Source organism: Orussus abietinus, unplaced genomic scaffold, assembly GCF_000612105.2.
Source record: "Orussus abietinus isolate OABI.00-Male unplaced genomic scaffold, Oabi_2.0 scaffold74, whole genome shotgun sequence".
In the NCBI taxonomy this organism is placed as follows: Eukaryota; Metazoa; Arthropoda; class Insecta; order Hymenoptera; family Orussidae; genus Orussus; species Orussus abietinus.
In genome coordinates, this window is record NW_019395987.1 from 32,295 (window position 1) to 59,938 (window position 27,644).

Consider the following 27,644-nt stretch of genomic DNA (forward strand, 5'->3'; position numbering starts at 1 on the left):
GAGTTCGCGAAGGCGGCAATAAATCGACTTAACGCTCCCGAAATAACGGCCGGATTTGCAGAACCAAAGAGACGGTATTTCGGAAAAGTATTAACCATTGAGTTACAAGGATGAAACATGCGCGTACTTCTTCCCGCATTTGTCGCGCTGATGATAATTTAATGTTCGGACTGAAAATATGTCAAGCTTTGGCGATGACGGTCATGCCGACTAGTACCTCCTTTCGCGGGATACTTTAAGCCCGTTTCACTTTATGCGTTAGGTGGCTTCGTCGTCAAAGTAGTTTCACGGGGTTACGTGTAGGTGTTTGGGGGATGCGTAAATATCGGAAAAATGACGTCTTTAAGCGAAATGATTTTTTACTTGCAGGTTTCGAAATCGCGTGATGAAGAAATGTTCAGAGAAGCGGCATTGCACTCGGGAGGCTCCCGAGGGATCACTTATTCCTTCGAGGAGGTGGCCTCATTAACTCTTTACGAGCCCACCGATCGCGGCTTCGAGCTCTTACCCCGAGGTGGCGAAGCGAGAGCTCGCTCACGCTCACGCGAGAGATCGAGGGAGAAGGTCCGATATGGAGGACGCGTTTTTACGGCCGCTAATGCGGTCCTCTTGAGGGTCCATTTAACTTATCGAATCGCCAACGCGAGACGACCGAAAGAGATCCTTTATTGCGGCGATTCGGCCGATCTGCCATATTTACGAGGATAGGAACAGCTCGAGGAAGAGATGCCTTGGCGAGTGTTCCGAGGAATGCTATACTCGAATGCGGAGTTCTCCTTCAAGGGCTCTTCCTTGCACATGCCGGGACACCATAATTCCCCTTACCGGAGGAAAACTTAATGACCTTTCGTAACCATCAGGGACTTTCCTCTTCCCCTGCTCGTAAGAAAAATTGTAGTAAATAGAAAAGTCACCGGGGACATTTGGAATTATCCGCTATTGCGGAAACAGCCGCTATACAACCTGGACACGTTCACGTTTTTAACTTTCGGATTTACTGTCCTGTTGAATATTGCTTAGGATGAAAATTCATCCGGGACAGAATTAAGTCGATTACTGGAAATGAATCGCCTCGCGAGTCTGCACGATCCTGGAAGTTATGAAAATTATAGCATTAGCTGTTGCAGCCGATGCACTTTCACGCTAAACCTTTAAAGGCATGCTGGGTTCGAGACGATCGTGCTACTTTTGACAAGCGTAGGAGGCTTTTAGATCACCTTGGGAGAAAATCGTTAAATTTCTACAAATAGGTCTATCCCCTAGATAATTTTCTTTTACCCGATTCTACGAATCTGAGATGCAATATAAATAACAAGATCCAATAAACCTATCTCTAAGAAGCCAGGAGAGAGAAATGACAAGAGTGAGATATAAAGAAAAAAGCAAAAGTGAGTGGAAAAAAAGGAGTGCTATCGAGAGAGCCTGTGAAAAAAAAAAGCCATCTTGTCCCCCGATAGCGCGTGGAGGAAGACGTAGCAATAAAAACCCGACTCGGAAAGGAGTAAGCAGGTGGAACCATGAAGAACTCTTGAACAAGAAAAGAACGAAAAAATAAAAGCAAATAATTCCTTCTTTATTTATTCTTCTGTATAAAACGCAGATTCCGAAACAATGAAATACGGTGGTAGGGAGCAAAAGATGGGATAATATGAATAATTATAATCGAAGGTAAAGCTTAACGGGAAGAACATCGAATGGGGAGTAGGGGGGGGGAGTTACGGCCATCGGTGTTTTCGCGAAGGAGAGAGGGCCGCAATTAAATAATTGGCCTCATTAAGCGGCGGTGCGTTTCAACGAAGACCAGTCGGGCAAGATAACGCAATGGCGCGGTTGCGTTTGCGTCCGCATTTGCGTTCCCGATCGCGGCGTATCTCGCGACGTCAATTAGTCAAGCGGCATCTCTCCCGATAAGCCCGGGACCAGGAGAGACGCAATGGGAGGGGAAGAAAGGGGATTCAAGGGATACGTGGGGATTCCCCTGTACCCTGGACCGCCACGGGATACTTTCTCTCTCTCGGTTGTCTTTTCATTCGGAGAGATTCCTGTGGGATTCGCCCATCCGACAAGACGCGGGAATCCCCGTCCTGCTCCGCCTTAAGGTAATGTGAAAGGGGTGTCGAAGAGGTTTTGTTTATAAAACTTTTCTCCCAACTCGGTTTACCGAATAGGTTGAAACGTTATAACGTGAATAGGGAGACTATGAGGAAGGTCCTGAAACTCATGAAATTTCAATTCCTTTCAAATTTGTTTATAGATATTTTAAAAATACTTTATAAAAAATGAAATTTCGCGAGTTTCAGGACCTACCTTAGGATTTCCATATTCACGTTTTAAAGTATGAAACGATTTGAGACACCCAGTTCGTAGAAAAGTTTTATGAACGATTGAACTTTCGGATGCCACTTTCACATCCCCTTAACGCGAAGGAATGTTCTCTAAATAAGATCTACAAGCATACAGAAAGTATACAGGTCCGTTCTGTAGTTTCAGTAAGTACGAGTCAATTGGTTGTATTATTTTCTGCAATAATCGCGTATCGTCGAAAATCTTGATTTGAAATCATCTGATTCCGTACCTAAGTTTCCTTTCTTTGTTTCAAGTTACAGCAATTGGGAATCGTGAGTTAAGAAATTAAAATTGACACGAAGCGGTATATTCTGACAAACGAGGTAGGAGAACGAGCATCCGTTTTAATACGAGGCTTGTAACTTCCTTGGGTGCTGTTTGAACGCTCGTGTAAGCCTATCTATTTCTATTAGCATAGGAGCTTGACGCGATCGTCACCTCCTCGTCGGATTGGAATCTTTAATTAAGGAACAATAAAGAACGCAATGACTCCCGACCGTGACATTAGGCATCCGACACCGCTCACTCGCCTACGCGATTGGGACCCATTCTTCTGGGTGATGACACAGGCATTCGCGGCCGCTTAGATTATTATAGGTTTCGCCGCACTGATTATACACCATTAGGTGCTCGGTCGGGATTGGCAAGACTGACCTCGCCGAGGCAGGTGCTTCGAATACGAGGAGATACGTCTAAGTACCCTATCCAGATAAGAAGCATTTCCAAGCGATGCATCCAGAAGAAAGATTTATCGAACCATAGAAATATTTCTTTGAATAGTGCCAAAAAAATATTTTCTTAACTCAAAGAATAATTCTTTTGCTGAAATAAATTGCCACGTTAAACTCCGAAGAAACGTTGCATCCAATTTATTCGAATTTATTTGCATGAAATAATTATTCTCTGACTTAACAAAATATTTCTCTGGCACTACTCGAAGAAATATTTCTTAGGTTCAATGGGATTTTTACTCTCAGGGCACGAATCCGAGAAATGCTACATGGAAGATTCGAAAACCGATTTCATCTCTCGTTCATAAGTTATTACTCGTCGAGGTAGAATTATCACTTTTTTTTTTACTTTTTTACTCTACGCACAGTGTTTGCTAAAATTCTAGAACCACAATGTATGTTTGTCTCCCGCACCACCGTTTAAACGGTCTATCGAAAAACCAAAACGAAATCGAATATTTGATTTTATTATGTCATTTATTTTTTAGAGCAACAGTTTGGACGTCGCGGAAGAGTTGCGCATCGCGACCTAACGAAGTATGTATACCGAAAAGGAAATACTCGAGTTTCATAAATGGCGAAAATATTCCTGCCTTTGTGGGGCCGGCACCTCTTGAATCTTGAGCGGCGATTCAAGGATTCGTTCGACCAGTTGCGCGAGTCGATCGCGCAGAAGCCGCTCGCGTTGGCGCGATCTTTCATCGTCGGTCTCGTGGCCCAACGGGCCTGACCGTTTAGCCTTACACAATTTGTGGATCCTATCGAAGCCGGCCTCTTCCCTCTCCGCGTCGATCCCCGCGGCGTTTTGATTTATGATCGGGTCCGGACTAATCACCGGCGAGCACCGCATCGAATATACACACGGAATATATCACCGATATTGATTCAATTACGGAGATTAATGGCCGGCGAAGATCGCTCGATGGGACAACCGCGCGAGAGGTGATTTATCGCGGTCTCCATAAACGGGACTAAGTATCCAGGAGACGACCGATGACCGACCGGCGTCAACGGGACCAGCCTTGTACCTTGCATTTTACCCAGCGTTACTTTCGCCCGATTCGTGACCCGATCCCGCCCCGAAGGGTTCGCGATCGGATAACAAATCGCCTCCCAAAGGGAATCGATCCGGCACCATAGTTGCATGCATCGAGTTCTGGGAAAGCGGAACGGAGCGCCGGAGGGAATTCCTCAAGGAGCGCGACACGATCCCCGATTGGATCTATCGGATTGGAGCAGGGCCGAGTCCCGCGGGTCGACTCGATTTTACCGATCGGGATCGGCCGGTCCCCGATAAAGCGGCCCAACCGAGAGATAGGAGATTTAAATCCCACTCGGGGGATTTATGCCCCCGGCAACCTGGCCTGGAAATAGCTCAGAGTTAACCCATTGTTTTTAATATTTCCTGGTACCCGGGCAAGGGAACGCCTGGATTCTCCATCACGGAGATGCCTTAAGGGCGATAAAAACGATTACGGATTTCAGATCGAAGAGCGAGGAATTTCGGTTAATCCAGGGCCGGGCCACGTGGTTTCGCGACCGTCGTGCCGCCCGAGATGGCAAGGAGGACCGGTGAATAAGGGAACTCCTATGGGCAAACAGTAATTAGTCACGGCGTAATTGCGTTTCGAATCTGCCGCTACTTTTTCGTATAACGGTTCGCCGGTGGATGTGCTTTTTCCGGGGCTCTCGGAGATACTCCGGTCGAGATGACGACTCCTCTCCTCGAGGCTGGCCAGAGGAGAACGTTCGATCACTGTCGTCGAGAGCTCGCTCAAAATCGCGGGCCCGCTTTGGGGCCTCGATCCGCGTTGAAATCGCTTGTACGGATGAAAACCCATTTGTCACTCGGACCACCGATCGATCGATCACTTCGATGATTTCCTGCCGCATGGCGAATCATAAATGCAGCGAAAAACAGAGCAACGAACCTATCGTTCACGGGGAACCGTATCGATGCGGGCACGTTAATAACTCGGCTTCTTATTACCACAAGGATGTACGTCCTGTACTTGTAATTACTCTCGTAATTGGACACAGTGTCGTCGCGCCGAAGAAACACGTGTTGCTACGAAGCAGTTTGCCTCCGATATCGATGATTCAATGTACCTATGTGATCCACTTTTTGCCAGTGCGGTTCCAGCCGATAGTGGCTCTTGGACTTTGAGCGAAAGTTAAATGAGCCAAGGGATCGTTATAAAGATATGTAAATATATGCATTTCTTGCATCCGCAAGTGTCCTCGAAAGTTTGAAAGAGCGAATCAATCCCATTTTGAAGCACCATCGTTGCCGTCCGAGCTCGTTCAAGAGCGAGATCGCGAAGTACCAATTGAGAATAATTGACTTCCCAGGAAAGCATTGGGCCCACAAAGAGGGAGATTCGTGCTCATTGGGTCGATCTTTCGGCACAGAGGGCAATTGTTCGCTTTTTCGATCCTCTTCGCCCTCGTTCGTCGGCCGATAATGGTAATAACGATTGGTACCTCATCGTGCACGGTCGCTCTCCAAAACGGCATCTGCACTTGTCCCTTGTATACCCATTTTTCCGGGAATAAGTTCTACAAATTTCGATTAATGTATGTACTCGAAAGAAGTTACTAAAAAGAGACACCCGGAACGGTGACTAAATGAAGGAATTGCCCTTCCCTGGACGGAAAATTTCGATCTCGAAAATCATAGAAATTGCAAAATTTCTATGCAAGTAAAAATGTTGATTGGGTAAGAACGTTATCGAATTACATAATACAATAGAAGAGGATACAAAATGACAAAAAATCACTAAAGGAAGCGACCTAAAACGTGAGACCTCGGTACTCGGGGTCAGCTTCGGTGTCAGAAATATGGCATCGCCTGTCACGGCGACCCTTTTCAAAAATATATATAATATATAAAATATATAAGAATTGCTCGGCAAAACGTTTCGTTCGATGCGACGAACGGGCATCAGGAATTTGAGAAATACTCTTGAATAGAGAGGTTCCGGGTTCACGAGACTCTCGAACGACCGAGACGATCAAGGTGTGAACCCACGGGTCCAGGGAACCCTCCGAGTAAATCGTCCGCGATTAGCGTCGGAGATGTCGAGGATTCTCTCGAGGCAAGTGCGCCTCGGGAGTCCCGACGAGAGCACGAAGGGGCAAATACTTCTCGGGATATTTGTGGCCAACCGGGCCATAGAAAATCCCGAAAAACGAGCCAACCCCCTCCGATACGTCGGCTTCCTCGTTTTTCTCCACGAAATCCATTTGTCTACCCTCTTGACGAGTTCCAGACCACATTAGCATCCGGGCCCGGAGACGTAATAACGCCACGCCGTTCTCCCGGGACCCCGAGAGGCTTAGTCCATTAGTTCTTTTCCTTCAATTTTTTACCCACTTCGATCCCGCTCGCGGAGGTCCTCCCTACGGGTTTTTTTTTCGCATTCACGGGCGATAGCCGCCCGGTGCATTATTTGTGACGGTTCCCGAGGGTCGCGATCGGGATTACCGTCCCAGCTGGGTCGCTCGAGTACGAGGGTATTAGCATGACAATGGCGCGAATCGACGACGAGCACCACCCGGCCGAAGGAGAGGCCGGTCCATTCGATGACCCATCGAATGGCTCGGAGCCCTTCCTCGGTTCCGAACTGGTTCAGGGCGCCAGGTGGGAGTCTGGCTCCTGGAAACCTCAGGATCGGGTTTGGCATTTCCGATCGCGATATCGATAACGCCTCGAGCCCGCGCGGCGCGTTGGTTCGTCTCGGGCTTACGATTGGGACCGCGCGGGTGGGTGCGCGGCCCCGTATTAAGAGCGTCCTCCCGAAGGATCGAGATAGCAGCCCCTCACCTTTTGCGAATTCTTCGCCCGCTCCCGGGACCAGGGTGTGACGCAAAAAGAGGACGGGCCCAAAAGGAGAAAACCGAGGGAATATAAGTGAAGCGGGTGCGTCCAATAATTTTAACGAGCCACCGAGGAGAGCGCTCGTCGGATAAGGTGGCATGCGTGCGCGAGCGCGCGATGTTCTGGCCTACGCATCCCCCGGTCTTAATTGGTCCCCGAATATTCGGGGCCGCCGCCTCTTTCCGGAAAGTCCCCCGCGAGCCTCGGCCGGTTCTCCGTTACGGTCCTCCCGCTCCTCCGAGCGCCCAAAGAACCGGGAGGTACGCGAGGAGGAAGAGATCGTAATCTCGAGCGGGGCCCCGGCCTCTTTTTGAGTCCCGGAGTCCCCGAGAAGGGGCTCCTTGGCCTGGCCTCTTCCTCGGGATCGCGCTCGCCGATCGGCCCGAAGATCGTCCCTCTCGTGCGCCATCTGCGCGCCATTTTTCATGCACGACTCCCCGAAGACAATGCGCCCCGCTCGCGTACCCACTGCAGGCGATTCCGCCGGGCTACTCGCGCGAACGTTATCGGACCAACGGTGCGGCCGCGAAGGACCGTCCCTGGAAAATACATCTCTTCCCGGACCTGCTCCACCTCTTGGGAGCGCGTATGGAGATTGCCGATCTCCGGCCGATTGTCTAATCGAACCAAATAAGTGGACGTTCGGGGGAACGATCCCTCGCGGACGATGACTCCAAAAAGCAGCCTCTTGCTCGCCGAGCCGATGATCCTCGTCTTTTACGAGCGACCTCGCCGGCGAGAGCACCGCTCTTTGAACGGCATCGCCGTTCGAGCGAGATCTCGCGATTGCCGCGGGATATCACGAGCGTTGTTTTCCATCTAGCGCTCTTCCGTTCCGTTCTCGGCCTCCCCCTCCGTCCCGCCCCTTTTTCGCTTTCGGCGCTCTTCCTGGAGCCCCCTCCGCCGCCACTCTGCCTATTCCGATCTGTCATCTTGCGAGACTTAAATGACTAGGGACGATCAAAGCGGCCGCCGAGAGAACCGCGATCGCTTCGTAAACACCATGTTAAAACATAAAGGAATTCGCTTAGCATGGAGTTATTCAAGAATTTCTCAACTGACATGGACACAATACGCGGAAGGAATCGTGATAATTGTCGAACAAAAAACTGTCGATCTCCTGTCAACGCCTCAAGAATTCCAGACTTCTTAAAAGCGATCTGTGGAGGTCTCGAGATTTATTCCTCGGGAATGGAAGAAATTATCTTATCTTTCTCATTTTTCGATCAATTCTTATGTTCCCCCTTGCCCCATGAGCGGCATTGTTCCGGAACCACGTTCTCTCCCGGCCTTATATCCGGAGAAGAGAACAGGCGTGGATTCTTCGAATTATCTTTCTTTATGAATTAATAAGCTCGTAAAAAAAGGTCTTCCGCGTAAGTCGCTCCTTTGCGTGGAGTGAATCGAGAGCAGTAGGTCGATTGAGAGTGGCGAAAGTTGTGGGTATTTTTCAGAAGTTCCGAGTTCATCGAAATCAGGGAGTAGTCTCAAGTTTCGTTGCGTCTGCATTATTTCTTTCCCCGTTGTAACAATTTTCTAATAGATCCCAAATCATGTCCCACATTCTCAAGAAATTTCTCCTACCCCTATGCCATCATAGACTCCCTCATTTGCGGTAAAAAGTGCTTGTTGTTAATTTCTGAAACCATCGACGGGATACGTCTGGGCTTTCGGGTTAGCAGCGTAACTGTGAGAGATTACTATTCCTCCGGGAAAAGGCGTTCCGACCTCTCGCATTCGTGTGCGCGTCGGTGCGAATGGCAAGGCCATTACGCGACTTCTCCGGCGCGTTCGTGACTTCAAAGAGGCGCTTCCGCTTCTCCCCCGCTTCTGCGGCGTCCTCGTGCGGGATCTCTGATTAGGCCGATATTACCGCGTTACGTTGGCACGGCCGCTACGACTCGATCATGCGCGCAATCAAGGTGGAGCGACGTTAGGAAGATGGGTAGGAAGATGGTACGCACCACGTTGCAAAAGGTGCACCGCCGCGGACGAGTCTCTAGTAGCATAGAATAATTTCTAAATATTTCTTTGTAATCTTTGCTAAATATCTCAAACGACAGATTTTTTAAGATTTCTTGTAGATTTCATTCGAAGATATCTGAGATATTTGTTGAAAATCTCAATGACATATTTAGTTCCAATAATTTATAAACATATAGAGAAATTATATCTTTTAATTTATGAACACGTAATAAAGATACATTTTTTACTTCGCGACTATTATCGGACACTTCATTTGGTATCAAGAAACACGAGAAATTTTTCTAATACTTCCTTACCTCAATTTCATTATGGGAGCAAAACGTGTGGTTTTGATTATAAATATTTATGTATTCGGCAGATCATATTTAAAAAAAAAAAATACGTGTCGCTTAGTTTTTAGTCTTTAACATATTATAAAAGAAATCAAATCCGAGAGATCGAACTGGGATACCTTCCTTGTTAGTTGGGGTGTGTTGATCATTCGTGCAGTTCGATAGGGTGGTGGACGAGGAGATGTTGATACGCGTTACGTAATATATAGAAGATACGAAGGGAGATTTCAATGTACGCGGATAAGTGTCTCGGGATCGATAGGAGTCGTCGATTTTTACGATTTCGTGTGCTCGATGAAAATAGCTACGAGAGGCATTTGCATAGTACAGCTTCCAGCATGAAATCCGCTGGTGGACGAGGTCTGGTCGCCCGTAGACATCGAATTTACATGCTAGGCAAATATTTTACAGCGGCCCACCTTCGGTAAATTCCGGAATATGACAGCGATTGTACCCAAGACGAGAAGATGGAAAGACGGTTACGTGTATCCATTAATTCGGTTATACCGCCTCTTGGGAAACGACGTGGGGTCTCCTTGGATTCTAAGAACGTAAGTTCAAGGTTAGGAGTCGGTTTTGGGAAGTGGTTGAGTAATGCACGAGCAGAGGTGAGGTATCGAAGTTTGGGACATCGAATTGACGCACGTTGTATTTAGTTCGCGGTCCTTATCGCGTCATGGATTGTAGGTAGGGAAGAAATGGCTGGAAGAAGGACGAATTGGTAGTCACAGCGGTGGCGGCGGTCATCGCGATTGCGACGCTTTACGAATGATTCGGAGGATACTCGGGTCGAGAGATTAAGGCCACCGGAGTTGAAATGCGATCTCGTGAGAGGCTAGCGGTCAGGGCGAGTACCCGGCCGATTTTACAGCCGTACACGCACGCGCATGCGCATGCATAAGACCTGCGCCCCGTAAAAGCGGGACTTCGCGTTTACGGCGCCCAATCGAGGTCTTCGCCGATGTATAAATGTGCCCCGGGAGAAAACGATTATTTGAGCCATTTTATGGGTGGAATTATTATCCTACCGACGAGTCGTAACTGCGGCGTCCGAATCGCGGTCGTTCTCTTCGCGCGGCAGGTTTTTCGAAGACCCGCGGCTACACTTTGTTCTACCGCCAAATCGCGCCCTCTTGTATGAAAGTTAACTCGATCGGGCAATTTGCCGATAACATCTTGACGTTAAACCGGGAAATACGGTGCCGATTTCCTTCCTTTCTAAACCTCGTAAATTCCTTGGCGTCGATTCATTTTATTTATTTCACTTTTACGCCATTTCGATATCAGATATCGATTACCGAGATTCTACAGGGGAGAGATGGGATAAGTGCGTACCAATTAACGTTTCTCATTTTGAGATTAATCAGAGACGCTTTGAGATATCTTCCACGTGTTTTCTTTGCTGCTCGAGATGATCTTTATGATGGATATTGGTAGCGTTTCTGACTCCCTGTTCTAGAGTATAGGATTTAGAGGTGCACGCGAGTAATTAACAATTAACGCGATATAACGCAAGGTAGGTTCTATTCTAGCGGAAGGTCGATCGACCCACGTACTTAACCCAAGAGCAGGGGTTGGGGATCGGCGGCGATCTTCTCGACACGTCGAAGACACGTCGTAAGTTGGCGGCGACACGAGCAAAACACGATAGATAACGAACGAGTTAAGTTCCAGGCCGTCGAGGACTTTTAATGAGCCCTGGTGCAGAGTCGCCGCTGGTTGGCCACTCGCCGATCGTATCGCGTCGCGACGACGTACTCGAGGACGAGCATTGTCGCGTTTACGTCGCGTACTCCCTTGCTCAACGGAAGGTTCCAGGGTGATAGGTACATATACGAGAAGAAAAATATAATTTAGACCTATTATCGACGTTCCGGACGTCATGGATCGTTCTCGCATTAAGATACACTTTTTTTTTTGGGACGTGACTCAGAGATACCTGGGTTTGATCCTTCATCTTTAGATAAATGGAACCATTTTTGGGATATCTCATATCCTAAATAATTATCACTATAGATAATAATAAAATGGGTAACGGGTATATTTTTCGCTGATCTCATCGATAACGTTCCGTTTCAATGTGTCTCTAACCGCACGAAGCTAATTTTCCACATACTTTCCGTTTGACCAGACAGGAATTCTCTAATGAATTTTACAAGAAGGCAATCTTCTCCGCATCGTAATGGCGCCGATATACTGGAGGCTGCGGGGTAATTCATCATAGAAGGTCCTGTGCCGCAGCGAACGGTTAGGCGACTCGCGTAACTGTTTCCAGAACGGATAGGAAGTAGGAGCTGGAGACGGTGTCGGACCGTTTCGCGATATGGTAAATTGTATGAAGTCATGGGCAGGAAATAGGAGCGATCTGGCTGCGAGGCGTCACCGTATTTGCATGTTACATCGAAGCAAAAAGGCAATCGGTGATGGAGTTTGATTTTAATCTGGCCGATTAGTCGAGCGACGCGGCAGGGCGTGACGGGTCGTTTCTCGTGCTTTTTCCCGACTTTTTCCGCTTCGCTCCAGAAGCGGTTGCGCGAATCGCGCTAGTGGGAAAAATCAACTCCGCAATTACGTGCTTCGATGGGTTTCTTCCTGTCGACCAGGGAGAGGGACAGGGTTCCGACGCGTCCGAAGATGGAGGCTGCAGCTTCCATGAAGCATGGGCCAGAGATGACGTAAATGCGACATTTGCGTTATGTTTCAAGGAGGCAGAAAAGGAAAAATGAAGGTGATTAATAATATCCCGAGACGCCAGATTCTATGGTTTTCAGGTACAGGTATTAAAATGAATCTCGGGTGCCTTTTATATTGCAGCCGGAGTGCTTTAAGCGGGTAGTCATGATTTTGCATTTGAATTTTTAGAGGTTTCAGGTTTAATGAATTTTTTTTTTCAGGTGGAGATAAATTTTCTTTTTCATCATTGGTGGCATAATTTAATATTATGGCGGTATTTTGCATATTTGAGGAGGGTAATAATTGATAACGATTTATTGTCAGTGTATAACACTTCTCGGGAATTAAAGGCACGGCGGCATAATAAGATGTATCTTTCTGATGTGATCATTCAACATTGTACAAGTCTGTTATATCAATGTGTGACTATATACCGTGTACATTTTTTCTGGAATTTTGAAAGCGAGCGACATTAATTAATTAATGGTAAGAAGAAAAATAGTGATTCTATTATTTTACGTTATACATGTGGCTACACGAATGCTTGCATATATATCTAACGATGTTTGAGAGGGATGATCGTTGACTGCGATTTACGGGACTTCTTTAGTGATTTGAGTTACGAATGTATATATAAAAAAAAGTGTCGCTATTGTATGAGAGGTAAGGACGCTCTCCTCCGTGATTAAGGCCTGTCGCTAATTGCGAGCATTTTATTAGATGCCATTTACGCAAAATGTATCCAGTTAACGAATAAGAAGCCCACTGTTGACGGTAAAACGCACAAGAATCGCTTGTTTATCCAAAGGTCTAAAGTCAAAAGATACCGAGCCTCCTTCTCGGACAACGAAATTTATTCAAGGAACCAATACCAGACCGACCAAATGTATGCTAGGAAAGATAATGCACCCCTTTGTGCTAGAATACATAAAGGTATAACTATACGGGATAACTTACAGAACACACTTAACGCCGAAGAAAAAAAAAATAAACGATTTAATGAAAAAGAAAGGAAGCCAGTTAGCGAATACGGGCCAATTGTCCCATAAAAGTAATAACGCCCGGCACGAGAAGAAGTTCGTTCGCTCCATATTTTCCTGTCCCGTTCAACCATACGCCCGTTTTCTCCAAAGTACCTTTCCCCTGCGGCATCGGCAATCTCAATTGGGAACCAGTATCCTCGCCATTCTGTAAAGGTGCACGGCATAACTGCTCGAGCCGCACGTATAACAAGGGGACGACGTACCGTCTCCAGGGCGTCGTCAGAGCGTTTGAACGAGCTCGGTAATTTTCGTCAAATCAGTCGAAATTTCGCCGAACGCTATTGAAATTCCGTCCACGTATGATATTTGCCTTCTCGCGATATCGGCGATCCGCCTCTAGAGGAAACCGATATTCTCAAGCTCGCCGGACCTCGGGGCGCGGGGTCGAAGGTCGGAGCACCGCCGCGGCGGATTATCGCAGCTGAAAATCTGCATAGGCAGAAGTCGTGAACCATTAAAAGGCCGCGACGTTAAAGTCGATTTTATTAGGTTCGTAAAGTCGACGCTCGACTCTCGCGGCGGAGGAACGGTATCGTCAGGAGGAATATTCCCGGGAGAACGGCCTCGCGGACAGTCGGCAGGTGCCGGAGGCACGATCTGAACGTGGACCTTGGGTTCCGGGGAGTGAGCCCTCCGTGTGCCGACAATCGTAAGGAATTCCCGACCCCGGGGATTATTACGATGTCATTCCGCGGAACGACGTATTGTTGCCTCCTGCCGTAGTTCCGCAGGGCCCGCGAAAGCTTACTTTATTCGAGAAGATAGGAACCGCGGATACCGTCGAATATATATGTGAGACTGCGGGAATAACGGCACGCTGCGGCATGTTAAAGCGAGTATATAAAAATGAGGAAATCATTATTTTTATCGGGGATTTTAGTCGGGTAAATTTGAACCCGGCTGACTGTAAACACTTATTATTTTAAAACATGTAGGTAAGATTCGTTAAGTGTATTACGAGGAACACACAAGATAGATATCAAGGTTATGTCCTCGCCATGCTGTTATCGTTACCACCGGTAGTTGTAATATTTCCAGTGAAGCCATATTTGCGACCCAAACGATCCATTCCTTTGAAAGCACTGCCTCGTGGGACCGTCTACGAAATTATACTTTTGGCTAATTTCACATTTCTACCTCGGTGTAGCGTTCTTCTCCTTTTTCGATTTTCGTCTTTCTCGTTCCCCTCGGACGGTTCGGCGCTCCTTACTTCTGTCCTTCTCCGTAAATTCTCGACCCATTAGCTTTACGATCGCGACCCGTCATAAATTCAAATCAATAAACGACCGGGCGGTCGGATAAATAATATTAAGATAGCCGGGCCGGTGGGACGCCGCCACGTAAATCGTCGGTAAATAATGTAATGTAAATTGACGAGGGGGTCTTAAAGAAAATGGATACGGCGCATTGCATGGGCGCCCTGGCCTTACCGTCCGCAATCGTAAAACGTCTCGGGTAATGGGCTAACGTGCGACAGTTTCTCGCGACAGGACGCGGAATATCGAAGCTTTCGAGATTGGGACGTACCGAACGACCTCGCCTAACGTCAGTTACCTAAGGCGTCGTAAACGACGCCGAGACGCAGGATTCTATAAGACGCTGTCCGTTAAATTTCCTTCATTGCCAGTCCCGAAGCGAAACGATGGACCTGGAAATGCTATCCTCCTTATTTCTAATTACCCATTAATTTATTGAAGTTCTATAATTTAAATAAAGAAATATCCACGCTAAAATCCGCCACTACGTTTCGACCCCTTTAGGCGGCACCGTTATTCCGAATTTTCCAAAACTCAATTATTGACGGAAAACCGGATTCTCGTTTCTTTGGTCGATCATTTTAGCGTCCCGGAAAGATCCGGAATGCTTTCTTCGATACTCCGGGGTTTTCGTTTGAAACATCCGACCAGCTGCAGCGGCTGGACGCTGGTTCTCGATGCAGCCAAGATTCGCAAGCGTTCCCTCCGATGGGAAATAAAATTGTAAAAAATCTTAGGTGCTCAGGCAACATAACGGGACACTCCCCATAGCCAGCGCGCGCATAAGCGGAGCATACCGACGGGGCCGTAAATTACGAACGCGCGGAAGTGACAGGCCGGATGCGGGTACCGAGGGAAATAGAAAAACGCGCGGCGGGAGGGAAGAAGAGTCGCCGCGTCCGCGATCGAGCATTTGTGGTGGTTTCGCGCGACGAGGCGACTCGTCGTCTCGCGCTAGCCTTTCCCGTCGGTAAGGCAGGGTCCGCGCTTGGCCCGACAAGGTTCCGATCTGCGGACGAGGGCGACCGGCCGGTAACGTCGCGCGCCCGTTCATGCGTCAAATGTCGAAAACTAAGTGCGCGGGAATCGCTTATTATTTACCACAGAATCCGAAGATCCCGACGGCGGGACCGTGCGAAAGGGGGCAGACCGGGGATACGCGGGGGGCTGAGGGACGGCAGGCGAGGCGAGAACGATCTGCATAGGAAATCGAGCCGGACCGTGACGCGATCGACTCCGCGCCGAGGCGAGCGTTCCCTGATTTATGTTTCCAGGAAAGGAGCCGCGTCCCGACCTAACCCAAGAGCGCGCGCCCCCTTCGGCAGGAGGTGCCAAACGGGTGATCCGAGACGTCTCGTCGGTTTCCGACAAGGCCCCTCTCGCGAGCGTTCCGGAGCTTCCGAGGGGATGCCCTCGGTGGGACGCGCGTTCCGACGTCGGTAACTGGCGTCCCTTCGTTACCGAGCGCGATGCGCGAGAACGCGCGGGAGCTTCGCCGCGATGTTCCTCGTCGAATTAGCGTTACTCCCTTATATTTCATTCTTGCCAGCGGTCCCGTATCCGGTTGCCTCGGTTCAATTTGAGAAGCTACGCTCGAAACACCTCCGCCTTTGCGATACCGTCCGTCCATATATTTTTCCGTTTCTTTAACACATCCGCGACCGCTGACGTGAATTCACGTCTTTTCAAGTTCTATTCCTGGTTGCCGCTGACGTGAATTCACGTCATTTTAAATTTTATTCCTGATTGCCTCCGACGTGAATCACGTCCATAACGATGCACGATACAAGTTTGCGGCAACCAGTTTCAGAATTTTCATTATTTTCGCCGGTACTTAGTATTTGAAACGGAAAAAATTTGCCGGTCGCGAATGTGTTAATAAAAACAAATGAGACGTAAATACGCCCGCAAAATCCCTGTTCCACCGTTCTCATCAGGGAATTTCCTCGCAATTCCTAAGTGAAAGGACCGCGATCGAGATATCCTGCGATTTAAGGAAACGGCGAGATCGATGCGCCGTTCGATAATAGGAGCGCGTCGGGAATCGGAAAGGAACCTGTCAATACCCAATTCGTAAGACGAATGTTCCTTCTCGGCCGCCACCGCACGTTGCCGCGGGGTAAACGCATTGATAAGTGCGTGCACGTAGCCGGGTTCGTCCGACGAGGGCCGCATTACCATGCGGCTCTCTCGCTGCGACCATTACTCGGTCCCGTATCGGCGGTCCGAGCCGAGATCGGCAACGGAAGTACTCTCCGACCCCGGCCTCACTTTTTTCCCGAAATAACAAACCGCCTCGTGCTCCGCTATCGGGCCGGGGCGACTCTTGGGTTTACCATATCGGATGCGCGCGCAAGCCCGCGGGTTTGGTTCGGCTCGGTTCGGACTCGCCTCCGGACTCGCGGAACGAGTCGGGATAATTGGCTCGGCCAATTTAACAAATTGGAAGCCGATCGCCGGCACGGGTCCTCGGCGGGGTGTGTGTCCACTCGAGCGCCCGACTTTGACCGTACTCGCCGAATTGGGCCGGAAGTGGTAACGGATCACGTGACTGGACGAAACGTCCCTTCGACCGGCTTTTCGCGTAAATTCCCGAAGTCCGAGTGTGCTCGCGACAATACTGATGTACTGGAAACCTCTACGACATTTCATCCGTCGAAGTAAAAACCAACGCGCGGCCCTTTAAAACCGATTTATTAATGTTTTTAGTAAGACCTCGCATAATGGGTATTGTTGAATCATTCGACCATCACTGAAACATAGCGATCATTTGTCAACAATTAGGACCGCGATTTCATTAATTAAGTTCTCGGATTTGTTAGGATTATACGCAAAACTTTACTTTCAATCGCAGGTTAAGCCGGCCTAACTGCCGATCCTCGCCTTATTAATCAACATCCCCACCTTCATTTCTGCAAATACGGAACTGTTAGGACTAATCTATAATCTAATAATTATAACGCTAAATTTTTATTGGAATACTCTCTGCAGCGATCTAGGTGTTCTATTTCTTCCTTATTCCAAATTCCGTTTATTTTTCCTCGTGTCTCTCCATGTCATCTAGCACCATTAATTCAGTCACGTATTACGCTCATAACTTAAATTGATGTCTAAACAGAAACTCTAGCGCTTCGCTCTCTTACCTACTACCGCGGTCCTTTAGCCCATGATTTGTTTACTTCTAGGAAGAGGATGCACAGACTCCAGGATAACGAAAACACGAGCCAAATATAAATATGAATTTTCATTCGACCGGTCGGAGGTGCGAACGAAGGATATAACTCCTAAGATCCGAAATACTGGTTTCGTTCCTCGCGGAGTCCATCCAGGAAGTCGAGCGTCGAACGGGAGCTCGCGAGAAGGCGCCAGGACCCGCGCCTCGACGCCCCGAAGGCAAAGGACCAAACGACGGGACGCCTCCGGTCTTCGGAATTTTAACTAGCGCCGTTTACCCGCTGTCCTACACATACTCCGAGCCTAAAGCGGCCAGGTGAGATCTCCTTAAGGCGCGACCCGCCGGGGAAGAGCTCGGCGTGTGTACACACCTCCACCTTTCGCGCGCGAGAGCCGGCCGCGACTCCTGAACACGCGGGCGTCCCGGCGCGTCCAGTCCGCGGTTTTGCATTACGCGTCTCCCAGATTAGACCACCCGGAAGCCGGGGAAGTCCCGTAGACGCGGACTCGCGTAAGTACCTGCCGGGTGCTCGCCGTCGGCCGAGACGCCGATAAAAGTGCACCCCGCGAGAAAGGGAACGATTTATAGGTAGACCCACGAGCGCGCCTGTACGTGGCCGCGATAAGCGATGGTATCCCGGAACGTCCAAAAGGACAGCCTTCGTTAGCTCGAGGCAACGCGTTAAGAAGGGGTCGACCTCTACGTGGGATGGCGAAACGTACGTTCGAGGGCCCTAATCGAATTGGAATTTTTGGAGAGAACGGAACGACGGCGACTCCACGTCCGGCAGAGGCGCGTCGAGGAAACCCGGCTGCGCGGGGATTGGCGCGATGCTTTCGAGATGTACGTCCAGAATGCACGATCGTCGCGAGCTCGCGGATACGCTCGGCCGTATGGCTTCGCATGCCGATCTCCCCAGGCGAAACGCGTCGATCCTCGGCAAGGAAGCAAAGCGCACCGGCCGCGTTACGTATGCGCGCGGCATTCGACGGCGCAACGACAACAGATTGGAGACGCGCTTATAGTCGCCGCGACGGCTGTACGTTAACGAGCAACAAGAGGGAGGCGCGGAGCGGCGAGGGGGCACGGGCCCGCCGATCGGATATATCGATGCATAATACAGTGGAATCGATAGCGATATCGCCGGAGATCGCCGGGGCGAATATATATCGCTTAAGGATGGCACGACCTGTCGTTACGATCCCACGTGGGCGCATCTCCTGCCTACCATCGTTACGGCCTGGAACGCGTAACTTCTCGGCCGTTCCCCGGCCGAGGCGGAATTAACGTAAAAGCGGTATCCATTTTTTATACTCCGTGGCAGGGATTGTATATCTCTTCCGTGTCCGAGGGTTGCAGCGAATGAACAAAAACGAGTAGCTCGCAGATCCTGTTGAAGCGAGTTCAAGGGGTCGAGTGGTGTCGCCTTTGCTATGTATCCGGGGGCAGATGAACGTCTTCTTAATTTTGATAGAAGGTGCAAAAGGTAGGAACTTCCTCTTAGGGGGAGCTATCGAGAGCTCGTTATCTGGCTTACCTACCCCACGGATAGTCGAAAGGTGGATCCAGGAGACGGGCTCTCGCAGGAGCGTTTCTCGCGTCCGGTGAAGAAGGACGAGGCGCCACCCGTCGAGGAGCGACGCGCCCTCGGTGACGGCCTTTAAAGTTTTTAGCACGCCCATTGCTCCGGGGTGTTCTCCAAGGCCGAACGCAGGAACGACCGGCCGAGTCGTAAACCCACTTAGGGTCCCTCGAGCGGATTACTCGCTCGTGAGTCCCGATCGGGCGCGAGTCGGGCCTCGAGTTATGGAAACGCACCCGGGAGAACTTGACTCGACTCGGGCTCGCTTTATTTGTACAAGGTAGCCTGGCCGGGAGCTCGCTTTTTCCCCCGGGTCCCTTTAATCGAGCCACCGGCCGCATACGCACACGTTCCCGGTGCGAGCTCGAACGCCTTTAACGGCAACGCGCAACCACCGCGGACCTCTGGACGGCGATTCATTTCGTCCGGTAAGAAGCCGCTCCGGTTTCGGTTCTCGAATTAATCCCGCCAGGATAATTGCCGACTCGATCGAATTGATTCCCGTCGATAATTGCCACCTCGCTCCCTTTCCGGCGAAAGTCACGGCGGACGAAAGTGCTTCCCAAATCATTCGCGAGGGCCTACCGACTTCCATATGTAGACCTTGTAATGAGGAATTGCAGAAAAGAAACGGACCGGCGTTGTTCCGAGGATGCTTTGAAGTGTATAAGGCTCGCCAGTGGACGTCGACGGTGAGAATGCTGGGCGACTCGCGGTTCCGTCGAAGAATTTGGGGATTTAAATTGCGTTTTTTTTTTCAAGGCGAGGGAAAAAGAACGAAGGCACGTCTTAGCGTAGATGCGGAGACCGATGCGGAACGGCTTTCAAGGATTTTTATAGGTGTAAATCGACCCGGTCGAATAAATATTTCTTTTCTACCAATGACGGGTCCTCGTCGATCTCTCGGCTCGTTTTAATGGTTTATTTCCCGCAAATGGCACCCTGGCAAGGCGAAAGACAGGGACCAGATCGTTATGTAAAATAGAAATTCGAAAGTGAGATCGATCCGCAATTAGCGCGCTTTACCGGACGTTTTGAGCAGATAAAAAGGAGCGACTGGTATTTTGCGGTTTTACTCGGCTTTACTCCCTCCATTGCTTGATTATTACCCTTCACCGGGACGTTCGAGTTTCTCCTCTACGATCGCGATCGTCGATCAATATGCGGCCATGATATCAACGTGACACTTTTAAGATGAGATCGAATTCCTGCCGGGGCCTGCTTTCGACGGGGACACGAGTGGCCGGAGTAATCTGGGACAGAAACCGGCACTTATCTTCATCTTCTCGGTAGCAGAAGGAGCCACGGATGCATACGTGTTTATCCTCTTGTCTATTCATCAATGCTCCACCGGGCTTCACCCGTCACTGTGCCATTATCGGTTGCGAGGATCACGAATTCACCTACCGCTCGTCGTCCTCGTCGTGGTGGAGGTTACGGACACCGAAGGGGATATATGTGGTGTAACGGTATCGACGGTCCAGCCTCTATCTAACATCGCCCGACGGTATCAATGGATAGACGTGGAAACGTATAAATCGCCGGGGAAGAGTAAACGTTTGGAGATGCACGACACGGGGTACCGTAGAGACCAGGAAGGGAGTCTCTCGATTAAAATTATACGGTTCGCATTAAACGATCGGGAACGGCGACGTCGCTTGATCAAAAATGCCTTTCCACGTTAAATTCATTTAGCGATCGCTTACTTCTTAAACCAAAGATAACGTCGGAGAAACGTACGTATCGACGGTCAGTCTGAAATCCGTAAGGAGAAGTGAAACCCCCGTTCAAATCAGTCGATTCGAATACAACACTTTCTTTTAAGGGTATTGGACCCAAGTTTTGTTTCGATTTCTTTATAATTATTGTACGAAAACGACAGGTGGAGAATGCCATTTGGTGCAATACCCAATATAATTCGACACAGCTGTCAGTATAAAAACGAACATCGGCAACTTAGGCATTTAGAAAAATCTTCTTTATCGACGTCGATCAAGTTCCTCGACACGTTTCACTTCACCTTAAAATCTTTCCTGATCATCGAAATTAAATCCAGTCGTATACGATATGGATGCTCCATTAAAACGACAAGGTTTTCGTCTTGCCGTTAAAAGAAGCCGGTAAAAAAAAATATTACAGATTCTTGTCAATTTCGTGTCGTTTGATGGCACCGACGTCTCGGGAACGCCTCCGGACCTCTCGGGTCACCTCGAAAAGAACTCAGCGAGCCCATAAGTCCAAGTGGTCACAGTCGAGTCCGAGGCACGAGCAGGACGTGTCGCGAGAATGGCGGTTCCGGAGGAGACGTTCAAGGCGCATTTGTATGCGACCTGCCTCGGGGCCGAGCTGTACGCTTGGTCCCGTTGTGCCCTTAAATTGGCTATTTCCACGACAAGAGCCACGGGAAGAAAAGAGGAAGGGGCCGCCTCGGCGTCGACCCATTGAAACCCGCCTCTTTGTCGACCGAAGACGTAATTTCATTTGCGCGAGAGACGAGCGCTTTCCGTGACCGTTCCCGAGGCCGAGCGCGCCGCCACTTGCATTCAATTCAAGCTCGAATTCCTCGGGATTATACTATTTAAAAGCTGGGCGAGTCGTTAACGCGCGTCGCATCGACGAGCTCCCCGTTACGTGTGCGAATCCACCGGTTGGGTGCATACATTCGCGTAGGATGATCGCGCTTATGAAGGCAGTGGAGGCGCCGTCTTCCCTTCGCGTCCCGTGCATCCTGCGCGCAACGAGTCTAGGTAATCTTCTCGACTAAGTACCCTCCTCCGCGGTTGGTACTCTGGACCACGGTCCGGCTTCCGGGTGTTCTCAAGATCGCAAAACGGAGAAGTCACCGGACGACGTAACCGAGGAAGAAATAAAATTATTCGAGAGAATAATACCGGTTTGAAATTACCAAAGGACCCAAAGCTGGAGGTACGGCTACCAGACGGGAGCCGAAGGAACTACGGCACGAGAGATGCTTCGTCGACGTTTGCGACCGTTTTTCGAAATCTTTCACCGGACCCGCGCCTTGAAAATGCCTATACAAGGGGTATAAATAAATCTCGCCGAATGGGGAATAATTTAAATCGGATGGACCACCCTCGGGTCGTGTCCGGGGAGCCGCGCCCCAAAGCGGGGAACGAGTCCCGAAGGATCCAGAGGAGCCGTTAGCGAGAAGGTGTGGTGCGTCGTCCGTCCTCCAGCGATCATATATCACCTGGGGTCCTGTTTTGCGTCAGCGCTCGGCCGCGTACACAGAGCAAGGATGTCTGGCAGGACGGGCAGCCCGAGGATTCGAGCCGGAATGACCGATGCCTCGGAGAGAAAAGGGCGAAGACGCCTTGCAGAGCGACATCGGACCGGACCGTTCGTCAGGCCGCGGCCCGACATCTTGGTTTGTTAGCACGACGCGTTTAGCGCGCGTTTCGTGCGCCAGACCGGCGAGAGACAAATGCCATTGTCTCGGTACGATTGCGTCCTTCCCGCGTACTTGTCCCTTTCCGCGAAGTCCGAAGAGGGACCGCGGTTCCATTTTTCCGCGAGTCGGCGGCACGATACTCGCGATGATTTACCGACCGGCGGCGCATTGCCAATTACGCGTGATAAATGGAGTCGGGTATCCGTCCGTTAAGGGCGGTCGATATTTTCTGAAATCGCGGCGTATACGATCCGGTGATCGGAGATAGGCGATGACTGAAGGGAGCGCGATCGCGCGATCTCCGCGGACGAAGGAGGAACGGAAACGCGTCTCTCCCTATCGCGGGAAAGGGATCTCTTATTCGGATTTTTTTTTCCGCGCCGAGTTGGACAAAGAAAAAATCCAATAACAGGGGTGCCGAGCCCGACGATCTCCTCAAAACGTGTCGCAAGGGAGAGGTTTTTCTGGGATCGAAAAATCCCGAGGACCCGCAAGGAAAGTCCCGGCACCTCGCCAATCGTCGCGGATCGAGCGCTCTCTTCCGCTCGAAATTCCTTTGACGTCGGCGCAATCAGTCCACGGTAATCTGGACCAATTTAATTGGATGGAGAGAGGCCGCCTCTCCGAGGCTGGCCTAGCCATCCCGAGTCCCGGGGGAAAGGAGACCGATAGAGCCTAGCTCCGAAGGAGGAAACAAGAGAGCGCAGGACCCGAGGGAGATAAAGGAAGGGAAAGACTTGCGAGTACAGATCCGAGATAAAATGTCCAGAAGACTTAGCAGGCGTGTAGGTACGTCCGATAGAATCTCGGCACGAGGGGAGGGGGGGTGGGCAGTATATACCGCCCGCTATTTACCAAAGTACGTAAATACACGCATAAATACATAAGTATCCGCGGGTACATGGGGGCGGTTAACGTATTTATGCTCGCGACGATGTAGCGACTTCTTGCGCGACAGAGTCGAGCGTTAATGCTCGACCTGGTGGACTTGGAAATTAGCGAGAGTATTCCCCTTTTCCGAGCTCGTCCCTTGCAGCTAGCGACTACCGCGGGAAGATCGGGAGAGGAATAGTTTACTCGGCCACAAAAGATTCGCACGCGAGAACCGATACGGGGTGACGGTCGCTCGCGTCGATCTTGACTTTTGGAGAAAAAGGCTCCGGGTCCAACCCTGTGCGACGATGGAACGAGGAAAACGTTACGAACGCGGGAAAACCCGGAGGATTCGTCCCGCGAGGTCTCGGACGAAGCACGCCGGGGTGGGTCCTCCTGGTCCGAAGAAGCGGTCGGAGTCCTCGGGCAGGAGCAAGAAGAAAGGACCCCCGAAGGGGGTTGCGGCGATGCGGCGCAGCAGGTTGGCCCCCATTGTCCACGGGCACAATGCGGAGGCTGCAGTCGCGGGATAATGCTAGGAATAATCTACATCTTCAATAATATATCATGCGGTAGCCGCGCGCGTTCGGGTGGAAGCCTCGGAGAGCTGGCGGAACCGCTTCTTCTCGGCGCATAGGCGGCCTCGCAGCATCCCCGAGGAGAACGCATGAGCGCGTGTGCGCGAAAGCACTTCTTGGACTACGTGTATATTCCGCTTGAATATTGAGATATCAAGAGCCGAGGACGAGCGGACCGAGGAAGAGCGTCGTTCTCCCGGCGCTTGTCGTCGCGCACCGGTCTCCCGGAAAAATGCGACATTCCCGAGGGAGGGTGCGTAAGAGACCCGCGGACGGCTTATCGGCATGCATTAATCTCCTTATCAGCGACGTTATTAATAACGAAACCACCGTGTTCGTCCGCGTCGAGTCCTCCGGAAGGTTCGAGGCGCCTCGGAGGAACGCGTCCCCGAGATGTTAGTCGAGTTTTAATCTACTTATTATACTTTTTGTAGGGAAATGAAATACGCGAGGGAAGAAGGAAGTAAGTCGTAATTCAACGTAGATCCAACGCGTACGTCGACCTTCTGGAAAGCTTCCGCTTTCGTGGTCCTCCGTCCCCGGTTCTCGGGGATTTTCACGCAAGCCTTCGCCAAAATGGCGGTCCCGCGAGATTCCTGTTCCGTGTGAACACCTGGATGCGCCGATCGCGCTCGCGATAACATTGTTTCACGCTTCTTCCCGGAGGTCCGGACAGCGACGTGCTTTTGCACCCCTTTTGCGCGAGACGAGACTTCGTCTCGTATTCACGCGGATGGCGGAGTCGTGCAAGCCGAACATGAGTTTTATGACTTTGCGACCCGAGGGTTGGCAATTATCTAGCTTCCGCCAGAACTCTCGTGGACGATTACACATGGAGCCTGGGGTGTGCGCATGAAATTGTTTTAATTACGCCTATTTGGGTCAGCGGTTCCGTTCCACCGTCCTCCACTCTCGTACTTAGCGTGCTCAATATCGTCTCTGTTTTTCCATACCTCGACTTCTGTTTATAAATTCACCGTTACCGTCCCGAGACCACCTTTTCGCGACTTGGGTTAATTTCGAACCACGCCGAGGAGAGGATCTTGGGACCAGGTGGGTCCTGCCCGGGCGGCGATCGGCACGCAACGCGCAAAGTCCCGCGCGCTTCCTTCTTCGGCTTTTCTCCCCGGGCTCGAATCTCCTTTTAAAAGGCTCTTAACGTTATTTAGCGGATCCTTTTACAGGCAGGCCGATGCGCGAGCGGGCAGGACAGAGGAGCCCAGGGCAGGGGACGGGAGGACCAAAATGGCGGCGGGAAGGACGAGATAAGGCTTTTGTGCGGGCCACGGCATCCGCGTCCGGAGCAACGGATCCCGTCGTCTCGGTCTCATATTTCGCGAATCCCGCTATCATATTTTACTCCTTGTCCTCCTGTCCCTCAGCCTCCCCTGCGCCCCCGGCTTCGCCGTGCCTTTTCATCGTGGTCGAGCTCGGCCTCCCCTCCGGCCGAGCGGTCCGGACGGTCGGCGATTTTTTCCTCTCCTTTTGTTTTTTCACCTCCTATCTCCCCTTTATTTCTTTATCCCGCTTAACCGCCTTCGCTTCTCTAGTGGCCGGTCCTGTCCACCGTGCCCGGGAAAGGGCCCAGGTAATTCGAGAGGACGATTGAGAGCTCCGCGCAACGAGCGCCCTCGCATTCGTCTCCGCGATTCAATCGGACGAGTGAATCAACGGAGTAGGGTTTCTGACTTGGCGGGAACCGCTGCCGAAGCCGGTGGTCGAGTGCACTCGCAAAAAAAAAACAAAAAAACGAAAAAAACGCGATTACGCGGCAGACAAAGGTTCGGGTAATTCGAGAGGATGAGTTTAAAAGATCCGCGCAAAGGACTCGGCTTCGGTTGCGTTTCTGCCGCCTGAGGAACCAACGGAAAGGAGGGTTCTTACGTTTTGAGAGCTGATGCCAAAGGGATGCGGTTCGTGGTCCCCGATCTATAAACTAGATACCTGATTCCCATTCGATCCATACACAGGACTTTGAGACAAATTGAAGGCACACCAGCGCCGCCAAATATTGTCCACGGTACTAACTAACGCGTGCTCCAATGCAGGAGCTGCTTTTGACGCATGCGCAAGTACTACGATATTAATTCACGAGAGACGGTGGAATTGGTTCAAATTGTTACATCGCTTTGGGGAGCGTCGACTATCCAGTTCCTACACAGATCAGTGTTTTCAATTTTATATAAAATAAAATCGGCGGAAAGCGATAAATTGGATGGGCCTAGTCATTCCGCGGCAATTGACTCGCACGGGATACATGGTTTACCATTTGAACCAAAGAGATTCGAGCGATGCGCCTAATTCTAATGATATGCAGAAGCCTGCCGAGTTCCCTGTATCATTAGTCGGAAGTGGGGAATAAAAGCTCGCGTCGAGACGAAAGGGCGAATTCGTTAAGGACACGGAGAAAGCCTTAGGTGCGAGGCGTGTTTCGTTAATTGGACAATATTTTTCTCGGTGAACCGTCTCGATTTACCGTCGCCCCGGCGCCGCGCTTTTTCACACTCGCGCGAAGACGTCGGGCATCGCGGCGGCGTACTTTGGGCCCCTTGCCGATTCCGAATCGGCGCTATAAATCGGCCCCTCGCGTCCCTGCGGACTCCGCCGTCCGGAGCGAAATGGCGAAATCATCCGACTGCGGAATAATTGATGGAGCAATTTTCGAACGTGCGTTTATCGCGTTTAATGCTCCATTTGTTGCGCCGCAGGGTCCCAGCGAGCGAGGAAGGATCCGCTCGTCTGGGTGAAATCCGCTACTCCCGGAAGTGTTTTAACGATTATGGGATTAAGGCTAATGGCGAGATTAAAATAATGATCTTACATGAGAGTGGAAGTAAGGCAGAAACGAGCATTGATTATTAATCGGCTCCTCTGTACCGGTGTTTATCGACGCCTAAAGGCACCTCTCCGGGAGAAACAAATCCTCCGACACCTGCGACCATTTGGCCATCCACTCAATTTATACAAACCGTGCATAGAGGTGCAACCCTAATCGCTAAAATATCATCCGTGAACATGTCGGAACCCTTCGGGCGAACGACGAGATTGGGCGCGGGTAGAGAATCCGTCGCGTTCCGAAAGTATCATTCGAGGGGAGAAGGAAGTCCACTTAATTGAAGTTTATCGCGGAAGATCGCCTGACGCGTTAGTAGGAGGATATCGATAGGATAGAGCGGCGGGGTCGAGGGCGATTACCGATCTCTCTCGGTTCCTCTCCGTACGCCCTCTACGCCGGCAGATCGATTATCTCTCCCCTCTCTTTCCGTTCCGTTCGTGGTCGGGCCTCTCGGCCTAGCCGGGAGTGTCAAACAATTAAGGCTGACTTACGCGTGACAAAGGTAACGAGTTCCTGGTCGGCCCGGGAGTTCTCCCTTCCCCCGCGCGACCCTGGGATCTCTCTTCGGTATCAGATAGAGAGCTTGTCATCTCGGAAGAATTTACCGACGACACCGAACGCCGAGGGTTACCGGACCCCGGCCCTATCGGGACTCGCGGATCTCACCGCGGCGCGCTAAAGCCGCTCCACGTGCGACTCCTGCACCGGGTTCGCACTTCCTCCCCGGCCGAAGGTCGCCGAGGAGGAAAACCCAAAATTCGGGACGTGCATTACAATGAGCCGATGACGCGCTTCCTGCGTGACTCGTTCCGAGCGTGCCTTAACGACCGAGGGTTGAGTCGGGTCCGGGACTCTCGAGGTGGTCGCAGGGCTACGGATGGACGGCACCGATCCTTCGGACCATTTCATCTTATTCGGGAAATTCGACGTTTCTCAGATGC

At 50.6% G+C, this 27,644-nt stretch overlaps 1 protein-coding gene across 2 annotated transcripts in view; it reads right to left on the bottom strand.

The window, feature by feature from the left end:
• Window positions 1–27,644, bottom strand: part of LOC105703866 (neurogenic locus Notch protein) — a 232,227-nt gene that overhangs the window by 29,964 nt on the left and 174,619 nt on the right. The window lies entirely within an intron of this gene.